This window comes from Rhipicephalus microplus, chromosome X, assembly GCF_043290135.1.
Source record: "Rhipicephalus microplus isolate Deutch F79 chromosome X, USDA_Rmic, whole genome shotgun sequence".
NCBI lineage: Eukaryota > Metazoa > Arthropoda > Arachnida > Ixodida > Ixodidae > Rhipicephalus > Rhipicephalus microplus.
Genome location: NC_134710.1, coordinates 34,918,443 through 34,936,625, shown reverse-complemented (window position 1 = coordinate 34,936,625; position 18,183 = coordinate 34,918,443).

Below are 18,183 nucleotides of genomic sequence, written 5' to 3'. Positions count from 1 at the left end.
CAACAAGGAATGGAAAATTTATTTTTCTGGCTGCTCACCTTCTGAAAGGCTGTTTTACTGATACTGACTTTGCTATCACTTTTGGATATGCCTTTATTGCATAGCATTACCTTGACAAAGCCAATATACGCCAAGTTGCTTATAAAAGTCTGCAAGCTTTTTTTTTTTTTTTGAGGTTCGGATACTTTGTTATTTTCAGCCTGCAGTAACTTTTCCTGAACGACATGCAGCTGAAGATCTCCGTTTACGCTACTCACGATGAAAAGCCTCGGGCGCACAAAAAAAAATATCGCAGCATATCCACAAAGTAAATGATGATCAGTGGGGCGAAGCGCTGGAAGGTTATATATACAAATACTGTATACATTTATACAAGAAATTCTACAAGTAGTAAGTGGTAGCTACACGTCGCTTCGGTTCCATCTTCATTATAACAGCTTTGTGGTCGGTGAAATGGTAGATCGGTGATGGGGCATAGTGGAATGTTTGCAAGGGCGAAGTAGTGGGCAGTTTCTAAAGGTGGAACTATAAGTGGTCACGTACAAACAAAGAGTGAACATTGTGGGACAATCTATGGTTTTTTAACATGCACCTGGATACGAGTACACGACCATCTTGCATTTTATATTGGCTAATTCTCAACAGTATTTGCTTCATGGTCAATGAAGTGGTGGATCAGTGGTGGGGCGTAGTGGGATGTTTGCAAGGACGAAGTAGTGGGCAGCTAGCAAAGGTAGAACTATAGGTGCTCACATACGTACATACATACATACAAGGGATGGACAGACCCACTCCTTTAGGAGCTTCGCACCTAAAAGACATGACACAGCTATATTTAGTGTGCAAAATGACCTTCTTTTGTCGTGCACTTTCATAATGAAAATGGTACATCACAATTTGCTGCAGTTCATTGGGAACAGATACGACGTGCACAGGCCCTCTTCAAAGCAACGTGAACTGACAACAACATGTGCTCAGGTGCCATCGTGTCACGGTGATGACAATGCACCAGACTCCTCTGGTGGGAGTGCTAATGCCACATGTGTAGTTCTTGTTTCATGTGATTGTCTTCACTTTCATATGGCTTTTTTCTCCCCCTTTCCCTTGCATTTTTCCTTCTAGACAAGCTCTTGTTTCCTTCTGATCTCCACTGTAATCCTGTTGGGGGAACTGAAGAATGCGAGTAGAATTGGAAAGGACGAATGATTTCTGTTTCTTTCTTTGCTGATAAAGCTGGCCCTTTATCCACCTACAGGCTATGAGTGAGGGATATACCAGCTTTATGGGCTGATCTTTCTTTTTCACTTATCTCGCTTTCTCCCTACATGTCGCAGTTTACTTTTGATTTGCTTTGACTCTTTGTGCCAGGGATTTTTTTTTTCTTTTTCATTTTGCTTTTTGTTCACCTGAATGCCTACATCAAGACTGTAATATTTGTTGCGCAGAGTCCCAGTCGCTGTTGGCCGCTGCGAGAAGAAGCCTTTTACATGGTTCGTCTTAAGCAGATTTTTTTTGCATTGAGTCTATGGGAAACCAAACAAAAACTCTCGTGTTCTTCGTCTTAGTCAAGACTTCATCTTAATGGAAGTTTACCTAATGAAAGTACATGCGTTTGAAACTGTTAAATCATCAAATTCAAGACAATGAATTCATCAATAATTACTGAAAGAAGGGGGGGGGGGGTCGTGAGATCAAATCTAGGCTGCAGCGGGCGTATTTTCTATGAAGTCGAAAATGCTTGAGGCCTGTGCACTTGATTTAGGTGCACATCAAAGAACCCTGGTGGTGAAAAATTCCAGTGCCCTCCCCGATGACATTCCTCATAATCATATTGTGGTTTTGGGACATTAAACCCTCAACATTTATAAATAATCAAAGGACAACAACATGATGTAGCTCAATAGCATCAACTGAATTTTGAATGATGAAGGGTGCTCGACAGTTGAAAAAGTTCGAAGACCCTTAAGCTTCCCCTGTAAGAGTGTGATAACGATATCTTGTTACTACAATCTAATTGATTAGGTTGAAAATAACTTGTGTCAGTGAAGCTTTAGTATATCGTTGTATCTGTGTAATGGGTTGCATGCTTTTAACCATGGGCAGTTATGCCTGTTAAATCTTTTCAAACGAGCTGTGCACCCACTACGTGGCCTTAAAGGAACCCTGAAACGGTTGAAGCTTGTCAGTGTTTAGGTTAGCGCACCATCAAATCATTGGCACCGTAAGTTTAGTGACACGCCGTGTACCAAGGCTGCTATAGACAATTATATTGTACCCTCCTTTTCACTTCTGCCTGGCCTCCTCAACTCGTGGGACACGCTGGCGATCGCAGAGCTCTCATGCGCGCACTCTATGATTTGAGCTTTTATCGGCGTAGACCTCCGAGATCTCACGCCGACAGGTTGCGCGCAGTCTCTGAGGCCATCACACAGTGCGCCCGGCAGCTCGCATGCCATCTGGCAACATAGACGAAGATTACGGAGTGGTTCATATCTGCTCCAACAAGTGCCCTACTATTCCCTACCAGTCTATCTTACTTTCGCGCATTCTACAGCTCATGACAGCCAACCAGATCAGCAGCGTACGCTGATGTAAGTGGCCAAAGCATGTCGCTCTGTGCATGGGCAGTTGAAAACGCATTTGGCCGAGTCGCAGCAATCTGCAGGGATCTGCAGCACTTTGCAGCTGTAAAGCTGTTTGTAATATATTACACAGTTTGCGCAGAGAGCTCAAGTGGGTTTATAAATGGCCTGTAGGACTTGGTCTATTGGCCTAATGTGTTGATACAAAATTGCCAAAATTATTTCGGGGTCTTTTAAAGGAGTAGGCGCAGTAATGTGAGTGCTTTTTGTAGTAGGTGGCCGGCTGTACACAACAAAGTCAGTATGATAATTATGTTCTGATGCCCGATGGCAATGTACGCTTGCGTCACGCATTATTACTGTGATATTACATATTGTATTATGAAGCATGTATACAGGATGCGTGTGTTTGGAACGCACGAAAGTTACTCTCACTGGATTTCCAAACAGAGAAAGTTATTTTCACTGTATTACAAACAGATGTGTGGCTGTTGGCAGAGCACTTGCATGCCACTCAAACAACCCGGGTTCGATTCTCGCACAGACCCGAGATTTTTTATTACATATTTTATTTGAATTTTTCTCAATTTTTCGGTTACACACAAGATGATGAATTTTTTGCTCTCAAGCAGTGATGCTGACACCAGAATTTCTGCGAAACGAGCTCTCTAATTCTATTGTGTTAAAAGGTTCATGCTGTAGAAATGTTTGGTAAACTCTTGAGTCTACAGTGCTTACTTGGAAAGGACGACTGGAAGAGGAAGAACTAAGTGGCAGTGTGACCAAGACCAAGGCATACATAGCAGTTAAGGTGTGTGCACATACATGTGTTTGTGTGCGAGATATGTTAGTGCTGAGGCAAGCACGTCCTTTTAATTATTTTCCCTCATATATTTTTAAATGTAGGTGTTACTAGAGTTAGTTAGAATAGAACACAGCACAGGTCTTCGGCGTAGTTAGAAACTGTTCATCTTTAAAAAGCACTGAAGAAACACAGGGACGAAGAAAAGATGCATGCAGGACAGGCACATCTTCATTCTTCTATTCTTTGTCCCTGTATTTCTCTCGCACTTAGTAAGTTTAGCTAGAACATTTTAAATACTATACATTGCAAATTGTCATGGCTAGTGCATTTGGCATCGAATAACATTCTGCACTGATATTGAAAATTGACAAGTAATACTCCATCTGGAATTAACAAGAGAGTTTTAAACTGATGACCACCGAGTTCAAGCTTTTCAGATGCTACACAAATTGTTGGCAGGCCAGATGAAACATACTGAACGTGAAACGGCTGTATATGTCAGCTTCTTGTAACTTTTTGTCCCATCTAGGCATGCTGTTTTATGTTCAGATGCTTTTTTATGCGATATCTATTGAGTTATTTTGCTTTGTAAGTAGTCTTCGTGCATAGTCGTTGTACTATTACAATTAGGCCTAGAGCGAGGGCATGATCACTTGCCCTACAGAGCCTGAGCATTACACTGGTCACATGTTTAAATGCTTTGTGAGAGGTATCTGTTGATTCATTTCTATTATGTCTGTTCATAAGTTATCATTTCCACACAGCACAGTCCCAAACACGTGATCTGTTGAAGTGGTCATTGCTATGTAGGCAAGAAGCACTTGTTGATCAATATATGACAAATACGATCTGGTCAAAGGTGGAAGTAGCTGGTGCCTCCTTGAGACACCACAAATAGTGAGTGCACGGATTTATATGTAGTCTGCCCATCCATGGGGCTGCTGCATCACTCATTTCTGCATTGTACTATCAGAGTCAAGTTAAACTCTAACAGCGGCAAGCCTTTTTGATGGTATTGTGCGCAATGTCTACTTATCACCATGGACAGGCATGGATATATGCACAGAGCTGCCAAACAGGATGCATGCATTGTCAGTGGCGATAACTGGACGGTGTGCACTATACCATTGCGAAGGTTTGCTGCTGTGTTTTTATTTGACGCTGATAGTACATTGATTCCCGCAATATTCAAGTGCTCAAAGGTGTATTTTTACTCGTTGCAGCTTGTACAATAATATGGTTAATTGATTACAAGATAATATTTGGGGTCTTTCATCCCAAAACCATGATATGATTATGGAAGGATGGAATCGTGGAGGGCTCTGTAAATTTTGACCATGCCAGTGCATGCAAGTGCGTAGGCTTCTGGCATTTTGCCTCCTCATAAATGCAACTGCCCGGAATCGAAACCACAACCTTTCTTTGAGTCAGCAGCTGAGCACTGTAATCACTACACCTCTGCGGTGAAAAAAAAAAAAAAAAAAAGAGTTGAATTGCAGTGGGTGTTGAAAAAATTAATGATTACGAAGACTATAGAGAATTTTTAATGATTGTGAAGGTCTGGTGGATATAGTTATAAAAGAATGGCATTGCGGACAACTCTGGCAAATTCGACTATGCCAGCTATTGCATAAGCCTTTGGCATCTGCTGCAGCCGGAATCGAACCTGCAATGTTGGGTCAGCAGCTGAGCACTACACCTCCGTGGTGGACAAAAGAGTTGAATTGTAGTGAGTGTTTTAAACTAAAAAAAGAGCCTGGTGGATATAGTTTCCTGTTACTTAGCGAAAATTCGCAAAATTCACACTCCACAATGGTAAGCCCATTCTGATGGCAGTGGACACATATTAGATTAAAATAAGAAAGAGCTTGGCTTGTTAGTAATTGTAGTCATTTTCAAAAGACTATAGCATTTGCAGTGTATTGGCGTCTCTTGTGTTCATGTTTTCATGCCCAGTCTTCTTAACATAATCTGCTGTAGATGCATGATAAAGAAGCCCAGGAAATGAGAAATAATGCAACACCCTTCTCTAGGACAACCCTCGTATAGCTCATTTTGTAAGTGCTCTAGAGACATTAAAAACTTCGATCTATTCACTCTACAGCACAGGTGCTGAGTCTAATTTTTTAAAAAGTGAAGCCATATATTTGACCTCATGTGATTCACGAGATGGTTGCTGGTTAATTGAAATCCGCTACCAAAATATACATTGTTTCTATAGAGTATTTTTTCAGATAAGTAATCATCACGAAATGTCAAGGGGATGTATCCAAGTGGCACAATTTTATTACAGGGTGCTGTAGACTGCATTAAATGATATCATATTCCTTTCTGGGTTCTTGCCTTTATAGATCTTCATTTAGCCTGCAATCATAAGTGATATTGCGTGGTGGTTTTGCTTCATATTGTACATCACAGGCTTGTTGGAGGAGCACCACCTGCACTTGAAATATAGCAATGTGAGTTGGAAAAATTGCACTCGCTCGGGCTCTGTAGCTTCTGATAAATCTATAATTGGCGGTACATTAAATCATATTCATAGTTCCCACGTGCCAAGCGGTAACACAAAGAAACACTACGGGGCACCTGTGTAAGAGTAACCACTGTACAAGTAACAGTAAACATGGCACACCTACTAATTTGCTGTCACTACACCTGTCACTATTTCTTGCTTTGTGCATTTGAGTAAGAGTTCATGGAGCGTCTCAACCAGCTTGTACTCCAAGATGGCGACCACGGTGACTTCAATAAAAACCACTTTCTTTCTTTTCCGTATCGTGAAATAATCACTTGCGCCATCTTGCCATCGCGAAGTGCATCAGCGACTTTTGGTGCGCAACTTGAACTTACCACCAATAGAGATGTAGAGGAAGGAGAGGCGAGACGGTGGTGACGAGCCCGTGCTGAGGTCACAGCTTTTATTTGAGACGCAAGTGTAGGCAGAGTCGCCGCTGCAGTGTCCAGCCAGTCCCGGAGCTAGGCCGTTCTGCCATTTCTCGTCGCTCGCGCCACACGAGCCACGCGGCTTCCTTCTTTTTCGGCGCGGCCAGCTGGCCAAATCTTGCGTGACGCTACATAGGCTCCGCCCCTAGCGCTTTGCGCGATCGCAAACTTATTTACAAAAGAAAGAGAGCGACAAGTACTATATACATGAGCGGAAATGCCTAAGGTGTCCGTTGGGAAGTCCAGGTTGTCAACGTGGAGATGCCGTCGGTAAGTAGTGGGTCTCTGGCGGGCGAGTCTGGGAGAATCGCAGCGGGCAAGGGCCACAACGAAGGCATACAGTTGGTTGTAGCGAGTGCAACCAGCAAGGTGCAAATGGGCACCGGGCAGTGAAGTTCCACAGTGCAGCACAACATAACTTGCACCGAGACAGGCTGGTGCATTGGTGGCGGTTCTTGTGCGCAGTTGGGCACTTAGGGCAGGAGACGCAGGTGTCGTGCCGATGGTGCCGGTAACTGCGGGTCACCTTATGTAGAGGAAGGAGAGGCGAGATGACGGCGACGAGCCTGTGCTGAGGTCACAGCTTTTATTTGAGACGCAGGCGTAGGCAGAGTCGCCACTGTAGCGACCAGCCAGGCCAGGAGCTAGGTCGTTGTGCTGTAGTTGCAGAATAAGCAGACCGAGGAGAGCGCATGTATGAGGCAGCTGGCGGACTCTCTGCCTGCATGCTCGGGAGGGCGTTTGCGGCCTGCTCTACCTGTTGCTGGCCAGGCCAGGTAGTCCTCGGGATTTTTCGTCATCGTCGCAGCATCGCGCACGGTCGGCCATAGATGGTTGATTGATTGATATGTGGGGTTTAACGTCCCAAAACCACTATATGATTATGAGAGGCCATAGATGGTGACGCAAACGTCGGCTGGGGTAGACTTTGAGGACGGTAGTTGTTTCTGCTGGCAAGATGGGCAAAATGGCAGTCGGTGAAACATTGGGTTGCTTGGACAACGTCGCCAAAGATGCCTCCACGAACGAGGGGCGAATAGCTGGCCTGAGGATGTCCGTGGTTATGGCAGACTCCAGGGCGTGTGGCAATGTAGCCATCATGAAGTCTGACATGTCCGAGAAGTCGTGGTCTGTGGAGGATGGAAAAGACGTGCGGGTGGTGAGCGTGCCCGAAAGACCATCGGCCGAGGACTTCGAGAAAACGCACCTCGGGGCGGACAGGTCGTCAGTAGCAGAAACGTTTTGAAGAACCTAGTCGGGTGGGCAGTCGGGCGCGGGAATCGTGCCGCTAGTGGCTGGACGAGATGTTGGAGAAGACAAAGCCGGACAATCGAAGGCTTGGTCAAGGCAGGGATGATGGCCGGTTCATACTGCTTGCTGTGACTAGCGGGAAGTCGGGAAATCACGGGTGAATGGAAGCGGGCGGTAGATGAGGCCGTAGGAGGCCAGCACTGCAGAGCAGAGGTCATCGTAAGACTGTGGGCTAGAGCTTGAAGTGGCAGAGAGATGACGCGACTCTACCGGAAGGGCGTCAAGAAGAATGGCGTGCATCAGTGGCTGGTCCGTGACGCCATTCACCGCAATAACGGCGTCGAGCTGCATAAATCATACCTTGGGGTACGTCGATTGGAACGGCTGCACTGGCGGGCAGAATCGCGGGAACATGGTAGCGGATGGCTTGTCGAAGGGCGCGTCCTTCTAATCACCAGGTCCTTCAGGTCCAAAACGGTAGCAGAGGCGAGTCAAAGTGTGGCGGCAAGGCTTGAGCTGGCTGGAACATGGCCGCGAAGCTCAGAGGCAGCGGTGCAACGCCGGTCGCTTGTCCGAGTCACCATATGTAGAGGAAGGAGAGGCGAGACGACGGCGACGAGCCCGTGCTGAGGTCACAGCTTTTATTTGAGACGCAGGCATAGGCAGAATCACCACTGCAGCGTCCAGCCAGGCCAGGAGCTAGGCCGTTCTGCCATTCCTCGTGGCTCGGGCCACACAAGCCACGCGGCTCGCTTCTTTTTCGGCGCGGCCAGCTGGCCAAATCTTGCGTGACGCTACAAAGGCTTTTAATTGCATTTGTCTCCAAAGTATTTTGGGTTTGGGAATGTTCCTAACAATAGCAAGTGGTGCCACTATAGACTTCGAGGGTTCTCGAAAAATAACACTTTTAACTAGCGAAGCTGTGCCTGTTGTCGTTTCAGTAAACTCGGCAGGTGTGCATTACAAAAAGGCTGGTGTGCCAAGCAGCTCTTAGAATAGCTAACCAGGCATAGGTAAGGGGTGAGAAAGGGAGGTAGGAATGAGGAAGCAAAGGATGATCGTAAAGCATGGCCATATAGTTTTATACACTGACGAGCATGGCTAGTCTTAATGTCTGGCAGGTATCGTTGCGCATTCATTCGGACAAACACAGGAAGGAAAAGACAAAGTAAACTGAAAGAGCGCAATCTATCAACCGACTCTAATCGATTGGCCGCTGTTTATACATACACTTTTTCACACGTTTCAAATCAATCGAAAGAGGATCAACAAATTTAAGGGAAAAAAAGGAGAAAACACATGTCAAGTTCACCTCACGTGTATAAAACTGCAGAATTCACTTACATAGTTGTCATACATGTCCCAATTAAAAAAAAATCACAGTTTTGGCACAAGGCTGAAGCAATGAATGTGATAGCAACACATCGGCCTATTATACAAAGTAAGGTAAGGAGATTTAGGAACCATATAAGAAATGTGAGCAAGGTCGATGGTGCTTGAATTGACAGTAATGGAGTAACCACAATACTTAAACAGGTGTTGTGAATAGTTGACAGCGTGATGTCCGACAGGAGGCGAGGTCTAAGTTGGGCATCGAGAAACGAGAGTAGCTGAATTATTCACGTCGAATTAACGTTGCAGTATCCAGTGGCTATTACCGGCACATCCAGTAGGCACACTGCACGGTAGTTGTGCAGTAAGAAATTCATAACGTCAGTCCGCGAGGTTCCTGGGGATATACATGTGCACTGTTGCGACGATGAAGCTGTGCGATGTTTTGACGACGCAAGCGTCACCACATCTCGTCTGGGGCAGCGAGTTGAGTTTGTTTGTCTAAAGTGATAGTGGTGGGCGCATTTCGATGGGAACCAAACTCACAGGTATGGCAGGACCAGCAACTTCCCAAATAATCTTGCACTTAATTGATGCGAACAATTTTTCCTGTTGCTTCAGAGTGAAAGTGGAGCCAGATACATTTTGGGATGCCCCTTTCATCCTTCTGTATGTGCTTTAGTGAACCCACCCCATTGATCAAACCATCGGACACGTGGGAAAGCAATTATATGGCTTGTCTAAACTAAGCACATGCTTCGTTCAAAAATGTGTTTTTAGGTCTATTGACAGTAAGCCAGTGGTAAATGGTGTATTACGTACATAGCTCGCCGTTAGTGAGATGGACATGTAGTATATGAGCGACGTGGCCTTTTTTTTATAAGCTTTCTAAAATTCGTCGGAGATGCCATCATGGCCAGGTGTTTTCAATACAGCTTAGGTGTCAGTTGCCTCCTCAATTTCCTGCATAGTAATGTGTCGACTAATGATTGCACAATCATCGTCTTTCAAGGGGTTCACAAGAGAAACAAAACTAGCCGTAATTAGGTGAACGTCAGAATTATCAAAGAGAGAGCTAAATAAACTGTCATAGTAGTGCTGTTCGAATGTCAAAGTAATGTCCCTTGTATATTTTATAAGCACTGCATTAGTCTGGAATCACTGCAAAAATATCACGGCATTGCTCATCAAGTAAAGCTTGGCGTGTCGATTGCTCAAAATTTAAGGTGCGCGGGTTCCGAGATCTAATACGTGCCCCTTCGTAGCAAGCACCATCATATTTTTGAAGTTGACATTTAATATTTTCAATTTCTTTGGTGTATGTTCCTGGAATTTCGCATTCTATCTCATAAAGATTGCAAAGACCTTTAAGGAGCACCTTTTTTTAATTGTTTCTATAATAAGACTTAACAACTCCCATTTTAGTTCTGTTTTTTTAGTGCAACCTACATCGATCAAATGGGCATTATTGTAGGGGGGTGAGGAAAAAAAAGCAGTATTACAGTGGAACAAAGCGCACATTTGCATAGTCGAAAATGGCATACGTTTGCGCAGCAGCTTTTCCACATTCACAAAAAGCACACATCTTGTTGTGGCAAACAAAAAGAATTAGATGGAAGATCAACAAAACATGCATCCAAAGTATTCCATTCGCGAATGGTAAAAACAAAAGAATTCGCAAAGACACCAGTACGACAGCAGACCTCACAGATTTTTTTTGTAGTGATCATTTCTATGTGACACGTAGTCTGGGCTCATTATGTATAAACTTAATGCGGATTTTATCACAGAATATAGAATGGAAAAACTTTAATCGCAAGAATTTCCTGTGCTGTACAAGAGGCTTCCATCCTAAGTTATTCTTGATGCATGTAACACTGGAGTTAAAATTGTAATTATTACTGACAAAGCTCGCCGCGCGGTTTTGTATGCATTCAAGTTTATAGATTAGAGTTGGACCATGGGGATCCCACACTGTATAGGCATATTCAAGGATAGGTCGGACATTTATAACATACAAAGCCTCTTTCAGACTCTTTGTGGCACACTTGAAATTGTCTTTAGTAAAGTTTAACACACCATTGGCCTTGCCAGTTACATAACCTATATGCTTATTCCAAGATAAATCAGCTGACAAGTATACACCAAGGTATTTAAAATGTTCAACATGGTCAAGTTGTGCTCCTTACAAGCTGTAGGACGAGTGAAAAGGTTTGCGTTTATGTAGCTATAGTAAAACATTCTTTTTTAAAAAGCTCCAAAGCAGTGAATATATGCAAACCGATTGAAAAAGATTGCCTCATTTCCATCTGAACACGATTCATGAATTCCTGATCGTAGAGGAGCTAGCTTCGAGTTCATTTTGCAAAGGGTCCACTGTGGGCAGAATTGTTTGTGATGATTTTCACCAATTTGTGCAATAACAATACAATGGCCAAAGAACGACACTGCTTCAGTGCTGCAGGACATTTTATGAGAGATGAGTGATGAGGACACGTAAACCAGTCGAGGCGAGCTCAAGGGCTGCCCTTAACTCTTGTATATGCCATTGCCTGATTCGAGACACCGATGTCATTTAGTCCTGCATTATCTACAGTACTAGATAAATACTCGCCACTCCTCTCTTGCTTGCCGTTAGGATTGTTACGATCATTAGCATCACATACGCAGTTGAAGTCTTCCATAAATACAGTGCATAAGATGCGGGCAGATTATATGCTATGATTTTTTGTTTCAAGGAGTGCCGTGGGAAATAATCAATCTATATGCGTTTGAGGTTGCAAAATGACTTGAACCCTTTGAAAAAGTGTCTAACCTAATTGACTCAAACTAGTTAAACACTTTTTCGAATGATTCAAGTCATTTTGCTATCTCATTAAATGCATATAGATTGATTATTTGCCACGGCACTCCTTGCAACAAAACATCATAGCATATACTCTGCCCCCATCATCAACACTAGTTCATCTTGGTTGAACAGCACACACGGGACGAGGACCAAGGAAAAGAACAAAGACAAGCTCCGTGTTCCTTCACTCTCATCCCGTGTGCGCAGTTCAACCAAAATGAACCCATACCAACTCACTCAAGCTTTCATTCTTATGCAAATCAACACTAGTGTTGAATGCTGAACAGAGTAAGCTCGATCTTTCTCAGCGAACAGCCAACAGCCTGCAGATAAAAATTTTGCATGCGAAACACACATGTTATACTCAAACAGAAAAGGCCACTGGGCCTTCTCAGTCTGTTCCTCACTCTCGATCTTTATCTCCTAGATGGCGAAATAGTCTGGACGCTTTCAATTGAAAAGTCTGTGTAGCTGCACCTGTTCTTGCGAAGACCTAAGGCCGTGTACGTTCAAGGTAGCAAAGATAAGTGGCTCAGACTGCGCCAAGGTGGCCACCTTCTATTGTGCTTATTGTTCTACTTGATCAGTCCTGAGGTTCGATGGTGAGGCTTCCCGTAAACCCCCATCAGGCCTCCTAGATCGGGATCACGGACACTTCCCTTTGGGCATAGACCATAACTTTCAGCTATATTGCGGGATGTTTTTCAAATAAGTTACAACATGGAGACACTCCCATTATCTTTTCGCAAAAGCCACACTGTATTACTACCGCAAACAACTGAAAAGGAAAAACTTCGCTTCGTTGAGAGCTACAGACCAATATCACTGTCAAACGTGGACTACAAAATTTTTGCAAAAGTATTATCAGATATGTTGCAATTTTCAATGTCAATCCCCCTCGGGTCTATTGTAAACTAGATTAGTGCATTTGCTTTAAAACAGTTTACTTACAAAAGTGAAGCATTTCTACATGTACAAACTACTGACTGTAATTAGTACAATAAGACTAGGACTGTTACCTCAAGAAAAACTTGTAGTTGCTTACATTATTACTTTTTCCAACTCGATCCACAACAGTTAGGAATTATTTTGTAGAATCTATTATTGTAATCTCACAAAATAGTTTATTAGAAGATTTCTATTATGCAGTGTGGATGCATTCAAATTATTCAGTGTCTTCTAATTATATACACAGCACTCGCCTTTCTATCCATATAACCACCACATATTACAGTGGAAACGTATATATGAATCTTTACTACCGGCCATTTCTTTCCCCTCGAAATTACTGCAAAAGTGACATTTCGACACAGGCTCTGCACAAGTTATATTTTTACCAAGATGCAGCACGATGTAGCAGCTTTCACAACTCGGCACAGTTTGGTGGAATTAGTGTAGCTCTGACATCACACGATTTCGTATTCAGCTGCTCATGGTTATTCGTCTCTACCAACCACCCCTTTACTGATTCACGGTACTGCTGGTGCTCTGAAGAATGACAACAGCAGCTTTGCAGCTGAAGAAAGCTCAAGTTTTCACTAGGCATAAGCATAGTGTAGAATTCTGATATGTAAAATTTATTGATTCTACGAACTACTAATGTAATGCACCACATGCAACATGGCCATCAAAAATTGTGTACCTTCAGTGTTGATGCACAGAAGCTCTTGCAACAAGTACATGCGCATCTCACCTTTATAATAAATGCCATGAGTGCATGGAAAAATGGCACATATTTTGTGTATGTATACAAGGTAGGTAAAACTTGTACAGTCACGTATATTACAGTGCCACGAATATAGATGTTCTGGTATGAAGCTCTACAGAGCTGTTAAAGCTCTCATATGGTCCGTGACAGCTGATAAGCAGAAATTGTCATGATAGTTAGAAACCAGCACACACACTCTCTTCGTCCTCCTTTTCTACTACTTTACTCGCACAAAGCATGTGCCGATTTGTCCAAGGTGATAGCAAAAACTATGATGGGTGAGAGAACGAGAACGGAGAGAGAAAAATGTAGAGTGTAAAAAAGAAAGAAAAATGCAAATTCTTCCGAAACAATTTGTTCACCCGTGTGCCCACAATCCATAGTCAACCAGTATAACGACTCGACTCGGATATGTAGGGATACTAGCACAGCATAGCGCAGCCTTGAGTGGTACAGGGGTGGGAAAGGCAACTGAGGGTTAGATGTGAGGAGGATGGAAAGAGGGAGGAGCATGTAAGGCATGAGAAAGGGAGGCAGAGAGGAAAAGGCAATGACAGAAGGAGAAATGAAGAGAGAAAAAAAGAGGAAGTGTGCGAGAAATGCAGAGAGAAAAGAGGTAGAGAAATCAGTAGAAATGAAGGGAGGCAGAAAAACCAAAAAGAAGAAAATGAAAGCAAAACTTGAAGGGGAATTAAGAAGGCTGCTCATCACCACATATTTTTTGGCAACATAAGTGTGAAATCGCCCCGATATTTTTCAACAATTTACATTTACAGGATCATCCAACTACAAACTTTCAGGTTTGGGCCGAGTGTTGTAAGCAATCACACATGTAGGTTTAATTATCAGTGGAACACACAAAGTGATAGATTATAAGGCACAGAAACAACTTAACTGGTGTGTGTTATGGCATGGATTTATTGATCCTTAAAAGCACTTAGCTGTAAACTTCACTTTAAATTGAGGTAGAATTATTTTTGCATTATCCTTCAACCCTTACTGTTTGCCCCTCATGAATGGCCTAAATTAGAACTTCAAGGAAATATATACCAAACAAAATTTTTGCCACCAGGATTTTATGTCAAATTGAAAGATTTTGAACTTCAAGGAGGTATGTACTGAACAAATTTTTGACACCAGAATTTTAAGTCAAATTGAAAGATTTTGAACTTCAAGGAGGTATGTACTGAACAAATTTTTGACACCAGAATTTTAAGTCAAATTGAAATATTGGGTGTTGAAATCGATAGAAACAACCTTCAGTTCAGATAGAAACTAGAGAAAAAATTTAGGAGACCCCAAACCTTCACGTTTAAAGATGAACACAATAGCGATATCTTGTGCCAAGCGCATACTTCAACCACTTAGCGCATACACTTATTGTATGATGCTATGTGGGAAGTTATTTAATTGTGAATTACTACAATGTAATCGACAAAGTTACAAGTGGCTTGTGTCAGTGCAGCTCTCGCATATGATCACCGTCTGTGTAATGGGTAGCATACTTTAAACCACAAGCAATTATGTGCATGAAATGTTTTAGTAATTGCTAGGCGCCCACTACGTGGTCTTAAGAATGCACGCAGTAATGTGTGTGCCGTTTGTCACTATTGTTACTTGATTTGCATATAGGGATGCACGAAGGACCCGGAAGAAAGAGCAAGCTGGCAACTGCAACCTATAGAGGCACAACGCTTGCTTACTTTTTTGGGAGAAGAGTAGAAAAAACAGAAAAGGAAATAAGATGGGAGAAAGAGGTAATAAGAGAGGGAAGTAAACAAAAAATGACAAAAAGACCTAGACAAGCATAAGTAAACTAGAAATAAAAAAAACGCCTGGAAGCAGGTGACCAGGTCTGTTTGGTCCATAAAAGACGGCAGAGCACGATGGGCTTGATCACGTCGAGAAACACCTCCTCTCGGAAAGACGTAATCGACTAGGGTCACACACCTAAGTCCCAGAAATTTATATTTCTTAATCAGCACAGCCTGCTTTGTGGCGAATGTGGGACAGTGTAGTATTAGATGCTCAAGTGTTTCGCAGGAGCCATGCGCACAACAGACTGTCAACACGCCCTTGATGGTTAAATTGTTCGTGCAATAGCACAGAGTTCATATACCAGCGTTCTGGAATGACGAGGCAAGCCACAGCCATGAACATATGTTCGTGGCTGTGGCTTGCCTCGTCATTCTAGAGCGCTGGTATATAAACTCTGTGCTGTTGCCCCACATGGGAAGAAACGATGCGCTCGGCAACTGCGGTCACGCTTGATGGCAATGTACGCTTGTACCATGCTATATGTTAATGCGATATTACTTGTATTGTGAAGCCTGTATGCAGGACACGTGTGTTTGTAAAGCATGAAAGTTATTTTTACTGCATTTCCAAGCAGGAGAACTTATTTTCGTGGTATTTTCAAGCAGACACACGGCCGAATGGCCCAACGTCTGCTTGCCACGCAAACGGCTTGGGTTTGATCCTCATTTGTACAACAAATTTTTTTTTATTTGAATCTTTCACAATTTTGCAGTTACGAACAAGATGGTTTTTCTCTCACTACCAACAATGCAGATGCTGACATTTCTGTGAATTAACCTTCAATGGGTTTGCATTTATAAAATAATGAATTTAATGAGTTTTCCACAAGCTGCGTTTACCGGCCATACCGTAAACTAGAAGAGGCGACATTACACTTGCTGTAAAGAGACATCCGAAAAATGCCAGCCATGGTCCACATCTTTCAACCCGCTTCGTTCTCACTATGGTTATCAGGACAGCTAATGCAGCAAACAATGCTCCCAGCTCGGGTAAGACCTCTAAAGCATCAGCACTTTTGCGGAAGGATAGCGTGGGATGAAAGGAGGTAGCAAAAAGGAATGGTTGGACAGGAGCCCATGAACCTTGCTTGTGACTGAAAGAATGCAATTTCACGACCACAGTAGGTCGTGGTCATGACTCACGCACACTCGCAGGCATCGACAATTCACCAAAAATGCCGCTACTTTTCAGAAATCACGTGATATAAGCTCGGTTTATCAAAACAGTGGCATCTTCCGAGTAGGATTTCAAAGTGTTTCATCACTTTTTCTCAATTTTGTTCAGTATCCCTTTAATCCTGCCTTTTAAACAACCATTATCGCAAACAACTTTTTTCAGCTCACGAAATGGCACATAGGGCACGAACAACCACAAGCAATGAAGCGGTGAGCATGATGCTTGCTTGACTTTCCTCTGAGCCTATGCAGCACTCTGACCAAATAAAGACGTATACAAGGTGATGATAAACAGAATTGTCACTTGCCCGTGAGAAAAATCTATGTAGTGGTAACCCAGCAAACTATGCAATGTTCAGTACACATCAAATAAATATCAACCATATGATATTTTTAGCTTCAATTGATGTTCACAAAAGATAATTTAATATTTATACAATATCTAGAAGATGTCCATTTTGAACAGAGTGGACCTTCATATAATGTCCACACCAATTCTGCATGCATTATTGATATAATATTTGTAATATTAGTATATAATATTCAGAGGATGTCCATTTTGACGAGAGTCAACCTCCATAGATTGTCCACAGCAGTTCTACAGATAACATCGATATATATCAAACGACACTTATTTTTAAGTGCAGCGACACAGATGTGTATACCATCTGGGGTTTTATGTCCCAAAACCACAATACAAATGAGAAACAGCATAGTGGAGGGCTCCGGAAATTTTAACCATGTGGTGTTCTTTAACCTGCACCGAAATAGCACAGTACACGTACCTCTCCCAGTCAAAAATAGTTAATGGGTCCAACTGGATGTTCCAGTTAGGAGCAATGGGTGGCAAAGGGGGCTAAGTGGGGTTCAAATGGTGTCTAACTGGTGCCCAATTGGAAGTGCATGCTGCAATGGGACTGTCCAATTGGACTTCCCATGTAGTGGCTTCTAACATTTTAACCAACTCTGCATATTTGAAGTTCTAACAGGATGACCTGCTGTCATGATAGGTGGTTCCAGTTGGTTGCAATGGGACTCAAATGGACGTCAATGGGACCCAAGCTGCAATGGGAGAGTCCAATAGGACACCCCAATTGCAGTACATGCATAACTTTGAAGTTTATTTTTTACAATTCTCTACCTGAGCAGTATTGAAAGTCATAAATGGAAATCTACGGTGATGCATCCAACCCTCCATATAAAGCAATTCATTTATGTGTGTTACCCAAACAGAATTCGAGCTAGTGCTTCAGCTTGGAATCCCTGAGCTCGGTCACTTACTTAAACCTTGGATTAAATTAAGCTTGTTTACAACACTTGCCTGGTTTACAAACAACCACTGTATCAGGGCATCTGATTAAGCTTTCCATATATGCATCATGAAAATGCAGCAGTTAAAGTACTAGTACACATTGGAACCGCACCTTCTACTGTTTGCAGCATCACAATGTACCAACGATGTCTTATTCCCAAACTAGGGAATATGGCTAACTACCAGTGAGCACCTGATGTCACGTGTTTATGGGCTACCTGTCACTGCATATAATGCTGCTGCAGGATATGACTGAATTTTTTTAATATTCATACGATAGAAAAGGTTATGCAACTAAGAGAAAACAATTAGATGTTCTCACTAACAAGATATCCGAAAGAAGGTATGAAAGGCAACAATAACATTGAAAAAAAAAGAATTTTATTTCAAGGCAAACAGGATTTAAATA